This window comes from Meleagris gallopavo, chromosome 3, assembly GCF_000146605.3.
Source record: "Meleagris gallopavo isolate NT-WF06-2002-E0010 breed Aviagen turkey brand Nicholas breeding stock chromosome 3, Turkey_5.1, whole genome shotgun sequence".
NCBI lineage: Eukaryota > Metazoa > Chordata > Aves > Galliformes > Phasianidae > Meleagris > Meleagris gallopavo.
This window is the reverse complement of record NC_015013.2, coordinates 57,991,310-58,007,772: the sequence shown is the minus strand read 5'-3', so window position 1 is coordinate 58,007,772 and position 16,463 is coordinate 57,991,310. Positions and strand designations below refer to the sequence as shown.

Genomic DNA, 16,463 nt, shown 5'->3' with positions numbered 1-16,463 from the left:
TTTGCTCTCAAGCAGGGAAGATGGATTTTTCAAGGTCATAAATGGAAAATACCCACTAATCAATATACAAAGATTGGAAGAGGATATTTTTTTCTTCTCTAAGTTTTCTGCTTTTCCTCACACAATCACTTCACTACAGTCAGTTAGTTAGCCAAAATATACTGAAATACATACACAGGGAAAGCAAACGCCATTTGGAAAACAGGTTTCCATCCTTGACTACGCCAAATCTCTTGAATGAATAGGTTAAACTTCTAAATGAGTTGCTTCATTTACACAATTTCCACAAAGCTCACGTTTTCTAATTCCAAATGCTCCAACACTGAGCAGAGGACGGTTTCATTTGAAAGAATACCAGAGGCTGGGATCTGTCAAGCTTCAAAACCAGGACTTGAGTTGGCCACTGATTCTAGACATATTTCAAGATTCTGTTTTCAGCCTTCCACTGCTTAAAATGCTTATACATCTTAAAACAGAAGCCTCAACATAAAGTTAGTTTAATTCCAGTGGATGACATTTCATGTTACAGAAACCTGGAACTGGACTAAGACATACCACAGATATGTTTTAATTCTGTTCATTTGCAGACCATTTTGTAAATGCTCTTAATCACACCAAAGATCTAAGTAACATAAACATTTTGAAGAGAAATTACGAGTCATAAGGAAATCTAATATAAAATCTGGAATTACACCGAAAACACGTTTAATTGCATGCACAACTAATGACTGACTTCATATCAGTTAATGCCCAGCAATCTTGTAATCATGTGGGGCAAGTAACAGTCCAGGACAAGTATAGTTACATACTATTGGGCTTATCACAAGGCAGAACAAAACTAGCAGATTTTAGATCCCTTGTTTTTTTGAAAGGCCAGGGACTATGGATGGGACTTTAGTCAGTGAAAACACAGTGTTAGTAAGGTTGCTGTTATTAGTATTGCCAGTTCTGAAAATGCATCTATCTTAACATAGGGATTGCGTTTTTCTTTCCAAGCAGGATAATCAACATCACCATCTTAAATTATGCTCACAAATTCTTAAACTGTCCATATAATTTGCCTTGATGTTCCAAGTTGTCCATTCTAAACACAAGAATTGGCCATAGTAATGTGTCGTGGTTTCTTTTTTTGCCCATGACGTTAATTGTTTTTCCAGAAGTTACTGCAAGTTCATATCATCTCCGTTACAGAGGTACCTAGTTGAATATTCAGATTAACATCTTTTTTAATATATATTTTAATATATATAAAGTGACAGGATTATTATGATTATTATACTACTGAAGTGTTTTATTTGGAGAAGTAGAACCTTGGCTATTTCTTTTCTAGATGTAAAAAGGGGAAAGGGGAAGAAGAGAGGAACAGCAGCTTTCTCAACCATAAGATACCATGCCTATACAGGAACAAATTATCTGTGTCCTTCCACTAATCTTCACCTATCCTGTTAATAGGAAAATGAGGCTGAGTGACGGGCAAATGTAAATCAATTCATGCTCCAATCACATATGCTTGCCTGACTCATACTGATAATTATATGGGGAGGAAAGTAAGCTTGAGAAGCACTGTAGGATATTCAGCCTCCACTAACATTTTTAAAGTACTTTCCACGTAAGACTTCCAAAAACTTGTTTTTCTGAGTTAACTACAACAACTCTACACCATGTTAAACTTCAGGGTACACCAAAAGGAACAAAAATGCATGTAGACCCATGAAAAAAGCAAGGAAGATTGACAATTTGCTGTCAAAGAGTCAGTTTTGATTTTATCCTGCAACAAAGCCAACATTGGGATGCTATTGCACTATCATGTAACTGCTCTGCAATCCTCTCACACAGGGATGCGAAACTTGCACGTGATTTCATACCACCCATTGCCACATCTTTTTTGATTAAGAACGAGATAACGCGCTAACACCACCAAACTTAGCTGAAAACTTCTCTGGCCCACAGAAAGGCTCTCCTGCCTTTTAGTTTGATCCCTTATTCATAATTCACCCTTATGAAGCTGAGCTTCTAACATAGTTAAGAGTAAAAACACCGACCATTCAACTGCCTCAGTTTTCAGCAATTCAGAGTTACAATTCAATGAGTAATTGCCAGTAATTGCCACCCAGCTACTTTGTTAGGAACATACCTGTTGGGGCACAGCCTATTAAAAACTTGTTGCCAGCCCAAAAAGATATTGCCCTATTGATGGCAGAGGCAAACAAAAGCCATACACGTGCCTTGAAGAAGCACCACAGAAGAAGCAGCAGATACCTGCAATCCATAGCCTTACTCATGCTACCAGATTAAGAGCAACTTCCTCCTCCCAATGCCACTTTCAAAATCCCATGTGTGTGGGGGGATGGGGACAGGGAGGTGAGTGGAGGAAATGACAGCGCTGCAGCACCTCGTTTTGTTTATCAGCTATTCATAGACCATGACGAAATCTCCTTGAACTGTCATGACATTTTTTTCTTATCAAATTTGCTTCTGCAGCTTTTAAACAAGCCTGTAAGCAGTGTCTACTAATAAATCACCCCATAAAAGCCCCAGTTCCTCTTAAACATGGGCAATAGGTGACTGATAGTTCGTGATCTTCCACTAGCAGGGCTGCACTGTACTCACGTGGAACAATCGTGCAGCTTTGGAATGAACAAATTTCAGATTTTCCTTCTACTCATGAAGGTTACTTAGGAGGGAGAGCTCAAAATGCACGGGTTTTGGAAGAGATACAAAAAAAAGCCTGACCTACAAACGCCCATCATTGCTTCCCCCATTAAACATCATCTTACAACCCACTGTTTCCAGTCGTGTCTTGGCTGAATTCATTTCAACCCATTACTTCAAATCGTGCTATCAGCCTACATTCTGCCATCAGACAGAACAGCATCCCTCCACTCTCTGCTAGGTGTTTTGCTGGCATTACTTTAACCACAGAGCAACACCATTCTGAAATTCTTTCAAGTTATTTTGTATACCAAAAACCTATACTTTTATATAGTATTTGTTTCTTGCTTCCTCTCAACAAATCCAGCTGACCTACAAGCACATTCATTTCAACTTCACTTAGGAATTAAAACCAGCCAATAAGTGTATTTGATACATGTAGGAGGCTACCTAGGAGGTTTCATGAGAAAGCTTAAATATTAACATATTAAAGTACAACCATAACTCCTCAACACCTGGAATGATCTCAAGCCCTTCATGACACCTATGGTCTTGGCAGGAAGAGACAGAAGAACTCTCTAAAAATTCCACTTTGTTAACTTCTGTGAACTCACAATTGCCACCTTCCAGAGCATCCATTTTGAAACAACTGCTCCTTCGTCACAAAATCGGTGAGTCCACCTCCATGAATAAGCACTCTCAAACAGCTCACGATCTTTGGGGAACAAACTTTTTTCCATTACTTAAGAGCAAAACTCCCAAAATTCAGTTGCTCAGTCTGAAATAGATATACGTGCAATATTTCTGCATACTTTGGAAGTCGAAGCAACTTTCAAGATAACCTTGTCTTTAACAGAAATTATCACACGGAACACAAAATAACAGTAAATGCTCATGACTTCATGATTTCAGCTTGATCCTACCACTTTCTCAAGTACATGCCAGCTAAGCAAAGCAATATAATTCTCAAAAGCCCCCACAAAGCAGATACTATTTCTGCAAACTTTTAAAAATACACTAGTCACATCTAAACACAAAGAAACTCTTACTGTTCCACCACGGCTTCAAGCACCAAAGGTTTTTATACAGAGTGGTACTGTAACATGTCACATACTATGATAAAACAGAGAGACCTCAGTGCTAAACAGTTAAATACTATACTACACTAGAGGTTTTCACATAGGAAGCGAAGAAGAAGAAAAATCAAAGTTATGGGTCCTATGATAACTACAGCTAGATTGTAATGCTATTTTATACTGCATATTTGGACAAATGCACCAATTTACAATTGATGGGGAATTGTCATTGAAGGACACAGTCTCATACTTTGTCTCATTCTTAAATCCACGGCATTCAATTCAGGTTTCCATGCTACTTGTACAAGTCAGCAAGATAACTGATTTGCTGGCAAGAACAAAACAGGTTATAAAAGCAAATTAAACCATACTTCTCTGACACTTCTCTGAAGTTACAGTGTTTCACTGTAGCATTTTAACAAGATTATGGACTATTTCAACATCCAACAAATTATATTGCATTCACGTTTGTCCACATCACGTTTGACTTGACTACAGCATAACAGTTATTGCTAATGAAATTTATTAAATACATTTAAGCTTAGCATTTCTAAAAAGCAGCAACCACTAAAATATATTATTGGAGCGCTTACTTTGGAAAAAAAAAAAGTATTAAAAATGAGGAAGCTTGGTAAGAGAACCAAAGTTGGACAAAATGGTTGCAAGTGACATACAAAAAATAGAACAAAAAACAGAGCAAAAACATTCAAAGGTAAACCAGAAGCTGGGGAAATTAACGCATGAAATAACGTTCTTCATGAAGAGAGAATTAATAAATAAAAGAACTAGCAAGTAAAAATGTAAACAAATAGCACATGCACAAAAGGGCAAAACAATAAAAGTTTATTTCACACAGGCCACATACGTGAAGCCTCCTAGAAAACCCAGTGGGGTAACGCACAGCCATGATACAAAATAGTCTAAGAAAACAAAGGGTTCTTGCATTCACTGTCACTGGAGAAGCTAAGGGAAGCTTTTCTTGGAATTTTTCCTTTCAGAAAGCCTCAAAGGTAGTTTTGGGTCAAGCTAAAGCAAACAGTAACAAGTTCCCAAAACAAGATGGTACTCAGCCAAGAGTTCTGACAAGCTCAAGGATAAAACAGCTTATCTATTCACCACACCATTGGTGTCAAATACTGCTTTCACGTCCTGAAATGCAGTCACACGTTTAGTCTGTTATGAGCCATAGGTCAGCAAGTCCAGCTTCCCAATGGGGTGAATATGGAGAAGATGCAAGAAGCAACTTCCATGGGAACATGGATAAATACAGACCACAGAAACAATGTTGGTGCCTTCCTATAGCAAAGCCCTGTGCTACTAATACATACAAATTCTTTGAAACAATTGATAAGAGGTCAAAGTCCAAGCTGACATGTATGTTCAAAATACATTTCAACTTCTGACCAAAGGTCCTCCACCACAGGTTCTTAAATGACACCACAACTGCAAAAGAGGAAAGGTGTGCACATGGGTAAGCAGGCTGTTCTAAACAGGAGAAAAGAGTTAGGAAAGGTCAGCTGAGTGTTCTCAGGTCTATGACAAGACCCGTGTTGTTTAGCATGCATGTAAATGATCAACAGGAGATGAGCCTTAAAGTAACTTCACTGGTAAAAGCAAAGAGTTCATGTTGCTAAAAGTGAAAATCAAAAGCAGGAAGTGGCAGATCTTCATCATACCCAGCAAAGGTGAAATAAAATGGTGATGAGACTCAGCGTGGGTAAACAAAATGCAGCACACCTGGAAAAAAAGCAGCCTGACTGCTTCACATACATCTTCCTGAGCTCTGGTCCCACTGCCTCACTCTCAAGGAGATTTGGGGGCTAGAAGAGATGGATCTAGGAAGAGACCATCTGTCAGACTAAGCAGGCTATGAATTCTAAATGCTACGAGTAGTTCTGGAAAATAAAAATTACTGCAGCACAGATGATCTCTGAAGTTGCTGCACAAGTCTGTGGAATACCCATATTCTCCTGCAGTACCGCTTCAGGAGTAAAATGACTGAAGGACCACAGTAGAGTGATGGGCACTGTGCTTCCAGCCCAGATAAAGGACAACTGAAGAGAGAACCAGAGAGAGCCTACAGAAGCACCAGCAGCACAGAGCAGGTAAGTAGGGAGCCATTGTTCCCTCTCTCTTAACAAGGAAACTAGAGAACATCAAACAAAACTAGCAGGTGGTAGGTTCAAAATAAAACAAATAAAAGGAAGCAGTTCTTCATACAATGTGTACTTAAGCTGCAGAATTCATTGCCACAGTCCCAATGGAAGCTAAGAGTTTACATAGACTGAGAAAGGACAGGGTGAATTCATGCAAGAAAAATTCATTAAGTGTTACCCATCACTTTTTCCAAGGAAATTCTGAGCTGTGAAGTTGCAGAGGCTGAGGGGCTCACTCTGCTCCTGGACAGCCTCCACCAGGGCACTGCTAGGGATAACGCAGATCCTCGGGGCAGCCATTCTGCCACTAAAAAAGCAAGATTGTAACACAACTAACATAGCTCTTGAAAATATGCTACTTTGATAATATGCAACTTTCAGTATATCATTTTGCTTTCCTCACGCAAATAAACTGTATTTCAGTGCCTGTTATCACCACTCAAGTGTGATCACAACGCTTGGGAGCACATAGCACGAATGAGACAAGGACACCCAAAATAACGAGTATCAGACTATGCTGAAACGCTACCATTTTTTCTTTGCATTAAGGGCTATTTCAATAAGGAAAAAAAATAACAATAATCTGGTTTTATCCACTTTGGAGCACTGGTGAAAGAAAACACTGGATGAAGGGAGTAACAGAAATACTGGCAGTACTCAACAGTGCAGCACAAGCAGGGCTTCTCTGTATGCTACTCGATGGATCTTAAGTTCGGTTTCACAATAAATCAAAGCCAAATTGTTATACATTGAAATTTCAGGAATACTGAACTTGCACTAAATACATTTTTTTCACATCTCAAGGAGAAAGAGTTAAAACAATACAAAGTGCTAAAAAAAAAATAAATTAAAATGTTCATACTTTTTTCCTGTTTTAAACAGCAGCCGTAAGAGATAATATCAAGTCAAAGCACTGGCTTGAAGTTTTACTACCCTTATAAAAAGGTACTTAAAATAACTACAACATATTTAGGTTAAGCACTTAAAGGAATTACTGGAAGACTGAATTCAATCTTCAGCTCCAAGTCACCAGTCATTGTGCAACACCTTAGGTGCTGAAAACAAAACCTCGCTGTTACCTATTAAAGCAGGAACTGCGCTCATCATTCTAAACCTGGGACGTGGATTTTCCCCTCAAGAAGTGCAGAAGATGCAGCCATCGCTGCAACAAGCCCTTAAGGGCTGTGCCTCTCCACAGTTTCCAGCCTTTGCCACTGCAGGAAGGAGTGCAGCGGCGTGTGCCCCATACGGAATAACAAGCCTTCTGCTAAACCTCCACCCAACACAAGGCAGCACAAACCAGTTGTTGATTTTTCCAAGGCTCATAACAATCAAGGGTTTCACGAGTGTAGGAAAAGTGACCGTAAGCCCCATATTCAGATCACACCCAACACACAGCTGTTCAAAGAGGTTGGTTGGTTCCTGTTTGCTTTAGTCAAGGTTTGACTTGAGATGGAAGAAAACCCTCACAGAAAATGAGACAAAATGGCAAATAACATAGCGTATGATAGAAACTACGCTCTTTCTACTTCTGAACTTCACAAAGGATTTCTGAAAGTGCTCAGTAGAAGACCAACTCTGCTCTTAAGAATAGTCTTCACTTGCCTCACAAGAGCAGCATCAAGACAAACTTAACACCGTGTAAATAACCACAATCACGTGATGAGAGCTGGTGCAAACACAGCAACTATTACCAAGCCCAGCATGGCAGACCTCAAAAGGCATCACTATGAGCCTGACGTACCTGCTGGGAGCAGCACTGGAGTCCCTGGCTCACAACTGCCTGCTGAGCCCACTAGCACTAAATGCAAGGAAAAGAAGAAAAGCCAGTTGACCATCCCAAGGGGCAAGTGCTGAGTAGGTATGTTGCCTTGTAACCTATTGATGTATATATCAGGCTAAGAGCAACAAATTCACTCATTAGAAATGAATATACTTATACCCAGAGCATAGCAGAACCATATCCTCAAAACTCCCCTAACCTTCAGCAAGTCCTGCACCGCTGCATGGACCATACATTAGCAACATCCATCCACTGTCAGCATCAGCGAGTAGGAAAATACCACCTCCTCCATTTTGGGGGCTTTTTGAGGCTACATGGTTTTTCAGTTCCTCTTAAGCACTTCCTGTAGCAATGCCCACCACTCCAGACACCTCCAAATTTAATCCACTGGAATAAGCAGCCTTTAAATTAAGGTGTTATAAGGTCATATAGCAAGCAAGATGATCGGATTAAAGAGGAAGTGGAGTTAAGTTAATACTGAGTCACTATTTTAAGTTCTGATTTCAGGACAACAGCATGATAGCTTTTCAAGTGTGACCCAGCCTTCAAGCAGGAAGGGTAAGAAAAAAAAAATATTTCTTTTTTAAATCTGAACATGAAATGCAGGACAAAAATTCATCAGACAGACAAGACCTGATCCCTGAGACAGATGTTTTACAGCTGTGCTTTGGGCTTCCTAATGTCCATTAGAGCTAGCACATACAACTCCTAAAGTAAACAAGCTGCTTTTAGTAACTACAGTATTCGCTCTGAACACACACAACGTGAGTCAGAGCCACCGCTCCTCAGAGCTTTCCCCAAAAGCAGTGTGCAACGTCCTCAGGACCCAGCTTGCAAGTCCCCTCTGCTGTTCTCCTGCCATCCCCGCAGCTCCTGAAAGGTCACTTTCAGATTTAAAAATGTGCAAGAAGGATCCATCTATGAGGCAGCACATTTCTTCCTATGGAGTAACACAGCAAGCATTCACCTTCCACTAAAGCACACACAGTTGTCCTTATTTCGAGAAAAAATGGAAAGGAAAATCCACCCTTTCACCTGTGTGATACCTTTCTGTCATACAGCAGGCAGTTTACACATAGAACTGCACAATAACCCTGGCTCTTCAGAAGCAAGCGGCTTCTCCTGATGTATTCCTGCTGCTCTGAAAGTCACCTAAAATTGTTAGGAAGCCTGAGCATGAGTTCCTGAGACAGAACTGCCGACTTTCTGTGATATGTCCACTCCTTATGAGAGCTATAGAGTGTCAAACAGCCATCTGTCTCTCCAAAGGGCAGCAGAAGACTGTGAAACAAGTACCCAAACAGCATGCTATTTTACTTGCAATATATTTTTCACCCATTTCAAACAACTAAGAGCAATGTGATTGTAATTAATCACATGCTCATTTCACCATGGGAAAGCTTCAGAACCATCAGAACAACACAGTCTTTGCTATCTATGAAGATCAAGAAATCTCAAACTAACGTAAGAATAATGCAAATACTTGGGATAAAGTTCCAAGTAACACAACCCACTGAATTAAACATTGATTTGATAAAATTTGGGACATACCATTTGGCTTTATGAACCAATGGAGGTTTATGAACCTAATGGAGAACTTTAAGCTTACCACAGAGAATCACACCCACAAAAACAACACAAAGAGTGGAGAACACACAGAACAATGCACTTTGAAGATGAAATACTCCAAATGTGAGCTCTCCAAAAAGCCATTTATACCTCAGTAAATCTCCTCAGCTTTTGCTCTTCTACCTCAAAAGGAAAATCGACTTCTGGACAGTAGTTTATTAATTCTAACAAACAGTTTAGAGCACGCCGTCCATACCATTGCTAGAATAAACAAATTTCAATATCAGTTTGAACTCAAGCCAGCACATTTTCCTTCTGGTGTCCTTTGCTTTGCAAATGATTATTCCATCTCTGTTTCATCCAGGAAGGTTCCCAGGCAACTGATCCAATCCACTTGCTCACTGCCACCAAAATGAAAAGATGAAAAGGGCTTGCTGCTCTCCAAGTCACAGGCCCCCCTCGTCCTTAGTACCAGCTCTGGTGTTCATCAGATCCTTTTATGAGCCAGTTTGATTCATTACAACAGCAAACTGCTCTCCATTTTCCCGGGTTATTTTTCTGCCATTTCAGTGAACTAAAGAGGTTCCCAGAAGGACCTGACAAGCGCAGCTGCTTTAGAGCCAGGCGCCTGGGAAGAAGGGTGCAGGGGGACAAAGGCAGAGTGGAAACTTCTCCTCGCAGAACAATGTCCTGCTAAATTAGCTCCGTGCGTTCCCCAACTCACATCCTGACTTACATGCGATTAGAGAGACCGTAAGGCAACACTCAATACCTTCCAGCTGTCCTAAGAGCTACCAAATAATTTAATGTACAAGAACTGTAATATGTACTCTCTATACAGATTTACATACAACACCACAGCAGGAAAAAAAAATGTGCTCTCGGAGATAAAAGATGAGGATGAGCATAACTCAAATAGAAGAGAATAGGTGAAGAAAGCTGTGGAGATTCTACTTCAGTTAAAAAAAAAAAAAAGCCATAGGAAAGTGACCACCAATCTCAAAAAGCCATATGACAAAGAAAAGCTACAAGAATTTCTGTTAAGGAGAAAACAGCGAGAACTTGGTCTCTTCTTCTGGGGCAGAACCCAAGCAGATCTGTTGCAGAAGGCTGGCATCCCTATTTCCTTAAATTCCTGGGGGAAAAAAAGCCTTGAGGGAGGCAGTCCAGCCAACAAGATGTTTCACCACATGCCACCAGGTTTTCAGAGCAATGCTTTCACCCTGGGGGTTGACTGATATCCTTCTTTCTGTGCCCATGCCACCTTACCCGAGCGGTGTACATTGTCACAGCACCCCAACCCCAAGAGCCCAGCTGTGCCCCCAGCCCCACACCAACCTCAGCAGGGTCAATGGACTGGCCACTCCATCCAGAGAGGCAGGTAGCCCGGTCTTCTTTCCTCAGAGACAGAGGGTGGTGAAAAGAGAAAAATGCCTCAGGAAGAGGAACTAGAACATTCCTGTTTGGTAGGGGAGTTTCTTCTGAGAAGAAAGGTGGGAGCGGTACTCTCCATCCGCCATTTTTTGGGAGCTAAAGCGGTCATTTTCAGTACTCCAAAGCCAAGCAGTCATTTGCTGCTGGCTGCAGGGAGAGCGAGGGTACGAGGCGTCCGCTCATTTCCTTGAGGAGGAGTCGTTTCAGAACTCGGTCACCTTAAACGTGCACTTCTTTAAATCTAACCATGATTAAGTGAAAAGGCACAAACCACTTCCCCCTTCCACTTTTCTTTTCTTAAGCTTCAATGCAACATCTCACATGCGTGACTTCTAAGACCGTCATCTTCTACACCACAGATCAGAACCAGGCTGGGAACTGCTCCCGCACTGCCCTCAACCAATTCTGCCAAACAACTCTTTTTCCTCTGCAAGGCTGCCACAAAGCTCCAGTCCAGACTGAAATAGGGTAAGTGCAATCCCCAAGAGCTGCTTGAGGCTGACCATTGCTGCAGAACTGTAGTACAGCTGAAGGGCAAGTGAAGGTGATGCCAGTTTTCCAGTGACCTCTCTGAAGATAGGTTGGAATTGGGGAATTGCATAGCTGCCTGTTTTTACTTCTGTACAAATTAACGGCCCACAACAAAGCACACCTCTGCAGAGATCACTTCCCCCTTGCTTGAGGCTGAAGCCTGCTTGTTCACTTCCCCTCCCAAGAAAGGATGATGAAAGCAGGGATGAGTAAGGCTGCACCCCATTCACAGAGCTAAGCAAATGCAAAGTGTGGCAGACACCTCATAACAGCACTGATAAATACAGTGAATTACTTAGCAGGTCTTTCCCAGACTTACCTCCTCAGGCATGTAAGGAGCCCCTATTTAACTCACTTCCTGAATGACTCCTTCCTAAATCAAGAGATTAAATTGCTTGCTGTAAGCTCTCAGTTTAATTCTTCACGTTTAGAACAACTGAAGGCAAGAATTACACTGTAATAGGAGTCCCTTCACTGGAGTTCAAGGGACCTCTGTGCTCAGGTAAGCGGTGGCTCAAATGGCACAGGGCCTGTGCTGAGGCCATCCTCACAAACCACCCTGGGACCTCTACCAGAAATCTGGACCTGAACTGTTCCCAGAAGCTCGAAGCACAGCCCAAGCACCTCGCAGACCTACAATCGGAGACAGGGACCTGTCTGCATCAACAAGTAGCCACTGCCAACCCAAGGTAGCAGAACTCAGAGCACAGCCTCAAAAAGCCGCAGGACTTGCACCTAGATGCATGCCAGGCAGTTCATCAGAACATCATCTTACACCTTACTTCAACCTAATAACCACAGTTACAGAGTGATTTCTGATCCCATATAAACACCATACATTCAAATATGAAAGTAGAAGACTCAAGCTACCAGGAACACCAGATTTCTGGACGTGAAAGATGCTCTGCTATCCAGTAATACATAGGTACAAGATTCTGAGAACTGGCACATCGCAACTACTAATTAAGATGCATCCCTGAAACTTACTAGTCTCTCACCTATGTGCAATGCCATCTCAGCCTTATCAGAGCAGTTTTCGAACATCTGTTAGCCTCACCATTACCTTCCTTTCTTTAATCCTCCTTCGATCGAGCATTAAAAACAAAGTCAGATATCCTTTCAGGTTGTCTTATTTCCAGCTCTAAGATTAAATACTAAACTGCTGCTCTCTACAGTCCAAGCTGACAAGTAGCATTTCAGCCTTGGATTTCTATCTCAGCAGCTCTCTAAGCAAGGAATATGCTGATACAGTACGTCACCATCGGCACAACCTCCCCGCTCACCAGCCCACACAAGTTGCCAGAGCTGAAATTCTGAACTGAGTTTCCCATTCCTATCCCGCAGGGGTTTGTTCCACATCCCACCAGGATAGCACTGCCCCAAAACTTTCTCTGAGGAAAACCTTTTCTCCTTTTTTTCTCCTGACACTGATCTCTAAACTTCTAAAATTACAGATTTCCTTCTGTTTCCCTTCAATTCTCTCTTGAAGAATGACCACTACTCCTTAGCATCTAGACCCTATATTTTTTAGCAAATGCTGTTCACTCTGAATAATCAACCTATAGGCTTCCTATACAGAGATTTGAGACAAAAATGTGTCTTTACTAAATCTTGACTTGATCCAGGTTTGGATCCACTTCACACCATCACAGCCTCTGCACTCCAAACCTTCTGTGCAGCTCTGAGCAGTGTCCAGACCCCTGCACTCCTCCACACACCCCAGATTTCACCATCTGGATAGGGTTAACCTGTAGCTTTGGGGTTACACAGAACAGGTGAGAGGACCAGACTTCTCACCCACACATATCCCACACCACGGAGCAAGAAGAACACACCTTACAGCTGTTTGTTAACTACTGAACAATGCAAGAAAGCAGTTTCCACAAACACAGAAGCTGAAGTGACAGAACTACATGGGGCTCAGGGCAGCTCCCCAGTTCTTTACATATTGGCAGCGGCATCCCCTGCACTGCGGGCAAAGAGCAGCCCTATTAGAGCTGAAATGCTGTTTATTCTGCAATGTGTCCTAATAATCTGAGGCTAGCAAGGAAAACACAACTCTGCTAAGCAAACAAAGAGCAACATCAATTGGAAAGAAGATTAAAAAGGAGGTAGGAAAGACACAGGCTGAAAAAGTCTATGGGAAAGCTGGGGATGAACAGGGGGAAGAAACAGGAAGAAATAATGTTTATATTTCAGAGCAAGACTGGCTTTCCCACTTAAAAGAAATGCTGCTTTGTACATCTGATGCGCACTTCCACAAAGCGCTTTTAGAAGGGAGGCTGACTCCCTTAGGTAGACAGAGATCAGGACAAACTGCTGAGTGGGCCTGCAAAATCACAAGGAAGAAATTCTGAAGCCGGAGACCTGTTGAAGTTATAGCAGCAAGCTCAAGTGAAGAGCTTAAGTGACTCAAGGTCATTAAAATTAAGGTGCTTCTAAAACCATTTGGTGTGGGACCTTCCAGCATGGTGCCTGCTGCCCAGGCAGGCAAAGTTACCGTGGTGCGATGACCAAGGGGAGCCCAAACAGAACAACCTCTAGGATCAGGCCTTGAAAAATGTATTTTTCCTCCCAGAACCATCAGGAAAAAGGCAGACATGTCGGCTGCAACAACTTTTTCCACACAACTGATTCCCCAAGTTATTTATTCCCGCTGTTCCCTTCAAGGCCCTCTCGTCACAGCAGCTGCCCATGGCACAGGCAGGTTACAGGCAGCCCGGTGGAAGCCCAGCAGCACCACACCCCATCACTATATAGGTCACCACAGAGCCCTGTGCCACGCCAGCCAGGCCTCCCGGTTAGCTCCTATACGCCAATAAGCTCGCAACGTCACGTGCTATGGCACCAGGCTAACACGGCGGCTTACATGATAATTAGCAATCTTCTCCCGAGTTTAACTTTTAGATTAGGATGGTTACATTGAGCAGTGTCAATTCTTGCTCTTCAGGCTGGAGCTGCCCCAGCAGCAGGATGCACAGAGCAGCAGGCGCTGCACAGGAGGGCCCGGCAGCACAGAGCAGGCCGGCCTCCTCTGAGGTGCGTGTTTACATCTCTGAAAAGTCACAGAATTGGAAGCTAGCAGCTAATCAGCTTTTGTATACTTAAGAATATCCTTAAGAGCTTTGTTGTCATATTCAGGCGCTCGGAATGTGTCCTTTAGGTCACAGAGGCTTTTTTTTTTTTTCCTTCTAACATGTCTCCCTACCATCTTCCAAGTATTTTTAACGCTGAACTATGGGGCGGTATTTCCATGGACGCTGGCCTCAGCAAAGCCATGGAGAGCAGGTCCCAGAGATGGGAAGGAACAAACGTGGGGAACTCTTTGTCAGCATCCCAGCAGAATCCCAATAACAACATGGGATGTTTCTGCACACCATGCCTTACTCTGTGCTCTGAAAGAGTTCTAAAATAATAATAATAACTGCATCGGAGTTTTCCTTTGCCTTTTCATTCATACACAAACAATACCCCAGACTTCCCTCCATCAAAGCCCAGCGGGCTGTAACTGAGCAAACAAGCTGTTTGCATAAATAGGGAATGATGGGAAGGGAGAAAGTTAACGTCTGTCCTAACAACTAAGCTAAATCAATGCAGTCCATTAATATAATAACTTTTCTACCAGAAAACTGAGATCTAAAGCTTATTCCGTGCACAAAAGACTCATTTGTAAAAAAGATGATTGTTAACCAAAATTTGCTATTTTCTCATAGAGACAAGAAACTTAAAAATAAGATACAGGTATTTATTACACTTATGGGCACCAGCAACCCAGGTGCTCAGCAACCTGCTTACCACAGACACACAAAGAGGTCAGGATTAGGGGAACAGAGAGCTCGAGGCAGGTGCCAGCAGCCTTGTCCGAATAACACCAGGTTCCCTATGGCCAACACAAGCCAGCAGGCCCTTAAGGCTTTCCAACCAAGAATATCAAAATAAGATGAAGAGGAAACAAGGGGTGGAAATAAGACACACAATTTAAGGTGATGCACTTGTTTACTTCTGCCTTCTTCCTTCCCGGCTACTTTTCCCCCTCCTCCCAGCTGAGCGACCTTTACGCACCACGTCATACACTGGAAATCAAACAAAACCAAGCAGCCAGATGCTCCAGGATGCTCAGGATATGGCAATCTGCAGAGCCTCAGCACAAGGTTTTAAGAAGCACTGGAAAACCTGCAAAGTTCCTGCAACTTGGGCCTCGCACCTCAGCAGAAAAAAAAAAAAGAAAAAAAAAATCACCTCTAGATGTTCAGTTTGTCCTTGCTTTAAAGCCATGTTGCTCCCTGGCACCAAGGACCATCTTCACATATAGAGCTAAGTCCTCGTGCAGCACCTGGGCAAAGCTTCTCCCACCTTGGGCTTGTGCCACCCTCACTGGCACTCCGCTCGTTCCACGTGTCACCAAGCCCTAATATTATCTGAACGTTAATGAGAAATACCACAGACATTAATCAAAAGCTTCTCAGTGCCCAACAGTAAACAGCTCTCCAAAACAGCCCCGGCTGAGCTCTCTGCACAGAGCTGGAACTCTGTGATGCTCCTGGGACCTGGACAGCCCCAGGGTCCACACTGACCACATTCAAAGAAGAGTGGCTACAGCACCCACCTCCCACCAGTGTGCCAAATTCTGAGTGCAGGGTGCTGCAATATCCCCTTCCGGTCGATATTTTTACAACACCGCATCCTTAAAAATTATTAATTTTCCCCATAAGAGCTGTGCGATCTTCAGTCATGATCACAAATTCCCTTAATTACAGAAGACGTGATGAAACCATTGCAGACTTCTACCTGAGCAAGTTTGAAAAGTCCAGCCAGAATTGACAAGAATAACAGAAATATCATTACACTGCTAAATATTTAGTGAGATATTTGGTCCAATATGATTATCCAATTAGTATCAGGGAAGCACTAATTCAGTTAAACTCACAGTCACAAGCATTTAACATTCTATCGTGCAGCTTTCGAAATGATCCTTTATCTATTTCTTATTGAAAGAAATAAGCTTAAAAACCCCTGGAAATAAGCACATTAGGTTAAGAGAAGAACAGGACAGATGCCGTGCCAAGCTCTGGCATTCTACAGTGCTCCCACAGGGGAAATTTTGTTTTGTGCAACTGTTCCAAACTTCCAACGGTGCCCAATACTGAACACAATGACTTTTCCCTGGCAGTTGTGGGTTTCTCCCAGAGGAGAAGTGCCCGCAGACCCCACACACCATAACTCCAGCAACAAGGAACGGGCAGTGCTCCCACTTCCAGCAGC

At 42.5% G+C, this 16,463-nt stretch overlaps 1 protein-coding gene across 1 annotated transcript in view; it reads right to left on the bottom strand.

The window, feature by feature from the left end:
• Positions 1-3,258, bottom strand: part of CHD7 (chromodomain helicase DNA binding protein 7) — a 108,965-nt gene extending 105,707 nt beyond the window's left edge. Inside the window, 1 exon segment of the mRNA XM_019614055.2 lies at positions 3,168-3,258. The gene's annotated coding sequence lies outside the window, so the exon portion shown is untranslated.
• Positions 3,259-16,463: the final 13,205 nt, after the last annotated feature.